Here is a 5,817-nt window from a genome sequence, read left to right as displayed (position 1 = left end):
AATGCCAAACAAATTCATAATAGAATTTTTAATCGTGCTTACTTTAATAGTACCATATATAACGGTCATAACCATAAATGTTACTATCGAACATAAATATCACAATGAATTTTTAATAATGCATACCATAATGACAATGGTTAAAAACAATGTTTTTTTTGTATTTCAATGCATATTAATATCTAAGATAGCATATTTATTTTAAACATCATAAAATTTATGACATTCTATATTGGGTAAGATATCTTACATGGTTGCTATTTACTTGTAATCAATATTGTGCATCCATGCATTAACGACATTCAGAGATCATTAAGGCCTCGTTTGGATGAAATATAATTAAAGTAAGGTAAGTGATGGTTTAATAATGTAGTTATATATGAAATTGCTCTTATATCATTTCATTTGTATAAATAAAATAAAAGAGAAAACGTAATTTTGGAAGAAAAAATACATGTACCATGATTCTCCTCCAATTTGTGGTGTATGGAAAATTACCCAAAATTCATCCTCACATACCTTCATATATCATCATCCAAACAATCTCTAAGAAACTCTCATGTATATCCTAAGAACTTTGCATAAATTAATGTTATAATCCAAAACTGACACTTGCACTATTTTGTAGTTAGCTCAGGGTATGAAAGTTTCGTTATCCAATTTTGTAATTCATCAGTCCATAATGGCTTTAATAGTTAGGGACAATTACATGATAATCACAAATAGATTCAATATGCTCAATTCTTAAACGTTGGTAAAAGAAATTCTAACAATGTCAAATAAACAGTTTTTATATGAATAAACACATCCTTGTAAAAAAGGGAATGAAATAACTGTTTGACAAAACAATATTCAAAAATATGAATTTCTGATATTAAAAAGTACTATATATGAGAAAAGTCATACCTAGATGGTGAATTGTACAAGAAAAACCAAATATGATTTTTTATAATTTCTTCTAATAGTTATATGCATGTTCATCCAAAAGACTGATCAGACCTAAATCATATGTAATTACACGAGCCTTTTATGATATCTTAATATTAAGTGATAAAATCACCTTGAATGGATGAATTTTTTATAAAATTCCAAGATTACGGATCTTATACATGCATCTTGTACTAATTCAATGATAATGACATATTATACTCGTCATGCATAAAAATATAAGGTATATTGAGCATGCAAGATTTAATGAAGATATGTCTCTATGACTTTATCTTTCACAATTTATTAGATTTATCATAATAACATATATGATATTCATAACATTTCATAAGGGTAAGGAATTTCAAATTTCTTTAATTAAAAATGGAACAAGAAAGGAGAAGAAACTTATCTTGTTTATCGTAAAATTCCAGATTTAATGTAGAAAACTCCTTCTCACTAATATATAGATAACCCTATCTTTGGATAGATTTGTTTGTACTGATTGAGCCAAGGTTTGAGATTGTGATTTCTATTCCGTTGACTCCATTGTTTTGTTCTTTGTGAAACTCTATACAACCAAGATTTTGTGACCTTCTGTTTGTTAGAGATCCACGTTCATCGCACCAATTGATAACTTGTGAAAAAATCCTTGATCGGAGCCCTTCCCTGTGAGACGCCGTTGGGATCGGCCGGGGACACTCCGATGCCAAAGTCAGTAATATTTCTGAGAATAAACTGTAAGCACAAAAATAGAGAATCAGTAAGTGTACCTCAATAGCTTGGGATGCAAGCTATTTATACTCTTGTAGTTGTAACTCTTGGTAACTAGAAAGTCTCCATTAATGCCTCATTAATGGCGGTTACTGATCTTATTCAAGTATGTCCATTAGCTCATTAATGGATTATTAGTTGCCTTTATTGGGAATCGGTTTGGCCGTTCCTTGGGCGTATCGATGTTTGACGGCGGGTCTTCCAAGGCGTTTGACCCTTTGAGGCGTGTTGAGGAATCCATAGATCCGCCACCTATGAGTCTTGCTTTATACGCCATCTGGAGATTTGTCGGTGGATCCTTATCCATAAGAGTATTGATGGCGGATGCTTCATTCTTTATCTAATTATCCTTTTTCCCCATGTATGATATTTGGATGTTATGGAGATGTAGATAAACAGTTATGTCATTACTTATCTTTAATTACTATCAATTCTCCATTAATCCCAACATTCATCCTTGAAACCCTCAGAGTTGGAGTATTCGAACAGTCAAGTCTTTATTCCCTTTTAATGACTATTAATTGTCATTTAATTGTATTTATTCCCATTCATGGATGGTAATAAAGGCGTCTTTTGGTATTCTTAAATCTGTCAAGGCGTATGTATGCTCTCCTTGAGAGCTATGATGGGTCTCCACTACTCGCTCTCATTGAGCGTATATTGTTATGTCGTATCTCGCCATGGTTCACGTGGTGTGACATAATGCTAGAAACTCCTTCCTTTTCCTCATTATTTGCATATTCACGTCTGCATTAATCCTGCATTAATTATCATTAATTTCTCATTAATCATGCATAAATATCTCTTTTAGAAGGAATAATGGTTTGCCATTATTTATATTAATTTTTCCTTATTCCTTATTCAAATAGTTTTTAACAAAAACAGGAAATTCATGTTTAAAAAAAAATATAGTTTTTTTAACAGCAAATAAATAGTAACTAAAAATATACTATTTAATTAAGTAAAGTAAATTACCTAAATTTATTTAATACAAATACAATACCATTATATTAGCCTGACAATATTTTGATGGAATTGTTTGATTTAAAGATTTTTGTCAAAAGTGTGACAGCTTTCATTTATAATCTGGTCAAAATAGCACAAATATATTACATATCATCTTATAAAAGATTTGATGGACCATTCTCATTTTATTATATTCTTTACTCTATATGTTTAACTTTTAGATGAGAAGTTGGAATCCAACTTAATTCATATAGAGTCTGCTGGGAAACGTTTAGAATTGATAAGAAACTACATCAAATCTAAAAGAGACTTAAGTATACAGTTTTTTTTTTATATAAATAATTTCGAAGATATGAAATGATGAAATTTGACAATCGATGGTAACCAAAGACACATCAATAATTGATAATATAGTATGACTTGAATTTGGTACTTAGTGAATTATTATTGTTGAAAAACTCAGCTCTCCTTCCTACTTTGATATTCTAATAAAATGAAAAAGGGAAAACAAAAAATGAATTATTTCATGTGAATGTGAAAGTGGACCCAAATGAGACATGCCATCATCCAGACCCTACCCTACCCTATGGACAAGATATGTCTTCTGACACTAAGCTGCCACCATCATTTTTTTTTATTGAGTACCTTTTTACTAAATACTACACTCTATAAGTAAATATATAAATATATATTTTTTTTTTATGGAAATTAGATCTGTTCATTGGTTGGGTCGGATCTAACCGAGCTTGTCATATAATTACGTTGTCCAAACTCAATCAAGCCTGCACTATATTTATATCGGGTTTGGACCGGGCTGGGCCAAGCTAAAAGAACTAATTCCCAAACCCAACCCGGTCCGGCCCAACTAATATCTTTGTATTTTTTAAAAATTAAAATTAAACTAAAAAATTATACTATAAATATAAATAATAAAATACAATAAACTAAAGTTTAGAGGATTATTTCAATAAAAATCAATTAACGCAATCCTAAATAATAATAAAAAGAAAAACTTTTTTGATAGTGATATAACCACTACCCACATACTCCATTATCGTCCTAGATAATTGTACTCACATTCAGCACGATCTTTTACCGATAGCTCACAGGTAACTTCCTCCCTTGTTCCTATAAATAGGTTTAAAGCTGAAGAGAAAAAGGTTGGCTTTTAGAGAGAGAAAAGAATACTATATTTTACGGTATATGACTTAAGCATCGGAGCGTTTGTGGGAAGACCGCTTCCCATACTGTAACAGGTTTAATCCTCAAGGAAGATCAACCTTCGTCAGGGACGTTCAACCTTCATCCAGACGTTCAACCTTCATCCAGTGACGTTCAACCTTCATCCAGAGACGTTCAACCTTCATCCAAGGACGTTCGATCCTCAAGGAACGTCGGCTATCATCATCCTGATTGGAAGGACCGCCTTCCTTCAGAAGTTCAACGATTGATCTCTCATCTTACAAATTTATTGTTTAGTTCAGGCTACAACAATTGATGCCGTCTATGGGAAAAGATCAAAAAGTCATTCATTCTACATCATCTACTTTTCGTAATAAAAAGATGCCTCCCAAGAAATCTCAAGTTCCACCTTCTCAAGCATCCCATATTCTGGACGAACACGATGCACATCCAACCAACGAAGAAGAACGTGTTGAAAACGTTGAAGACCAACATGGGCCGTCAAGAACAAATCCACCTACCATTCCCTTGGCGGATTATGAAGAGTTGAAGAAAAAATTTGAAGAAAACAATAATCAGCTCCAAGAATTAATGCTTTTTGTCTAAGAAGAAATGCGAGACAAAGAGTTTCGAAACAAGGAAAAAGGTCCTGAAGTAGAGATACCACACGATGAAATTGAAGTCTCAGAACCACGTGAAGGAGGAAAGCGCAAGGGAAACAACTTAAAGATCCATGAAGTTGTGGAAAGTTCTTGCAAAGAAAATTCGAAGGCACATGAGAAAGCCGGAGAGGAAGATGCCATAATGTGTCGAGCTTTCTCCCTCACTCTATCAGATCATGCTCGCGCGTGGTTCAATAGCTTAAAGGAAGGCTCCATCTCTAACTTTGATCAATTGAGAAGAGAATTCATAAAAGCATTCATCATCAACACCAGAAGGAAGAAGGATGCGACGTATCTCCTCACAATAAAGCAAGATGACAAAGAAAGTTTGAAGGACTACATAGAAAGGTTTCGCGTTGCAACTCTGGAGATTCAGGATCTCCAAGCTGGAATGGCAGTTGCAGGAATACTCCAGGGAACGAGATCGCGAGATCTCCAAAAATCTCTTTCTTATGATCAACCCTCAACCTTGGGAGATCTGTTCAGCCGTGCTAATAAGTTCATCCTTTCCGAAGATGTGATGAAGAACATAGGGGCGAGGGAAAATCAAGATAGGAAAAGAAAGAGATAAAGTTGGAAGAAGAAATGAATCAAGACATATCCCTAAATCAAGACACGAGGGTTTCATGCCTTTACTCCAACCTCATTCTAACATCCTAGCAGCTATTGAGAGATCAAGGCCTCTTACATTCCCTCCCAAAGCCGACAGAGTGGGGGAAAAGTTTACAGACGCCTATTCCACAAGACTCAATATCACTCAACTGATTGATGCAAGCAATTGATGAATGAAATCAAATCACTAGTACGACAAGGTAAGCTTAAAATTTTCATTTATACAGAAAGTTAGAGAGGAGGAAAACCACGAAACCCAAAAGGAGAAAGGTACATGGAGAACCAGGAAAGTGATGGTCGAAGGTACCCGAAAGCAAAAGATGATAAAAAGAAAAAAAGGATAAAGCTCCAGCTCTTAACAACAAATCGGCAGATGGATCCTCTTCATCAAAGAAGGCTTATGCTAGACAAGCTTATGAGGTCAACAATGTGATGAAAACCCAAGAAGAAGAGTCCATAACTTTTACCCCTGCAGATCAAGGAAATGTAGTGATACCCCATGATGATGCAATGGTGGTTTCTTCTACCATAATGAAGTTCCCACCACTTGAATGTTGATCCAAGCATCAAGCCAATCAAGCAAAAGAAAAGAAGAATAGCTCCAGAGAGGCAAAAGGCTTTAGAAGAAGAAGTTGACAAGTTGCTTGAGGCAAACTTTATTCGAGAAGTTTATTACCCAGATTGGCTTGCAAAC

Source organism: Euphorbia lathyris, chromosome 10 (genome assembly GCF_963576675.1).
Source record: "Euphorbia lathyris chromosome 10, ddEupLath1.1, whole genome shotgun sequence".
Classification (NCBI taxonomy): domain Eukaryota; kingdom Viridiplantae; phylum Streptophyta; class Magnoliopsida; order Malpighiales; family Euphorbiaceae; genus Euphorbia; species Euphorbia lathyris.
Note: the sequence above shows the minus strand (reverse complement) of the source record.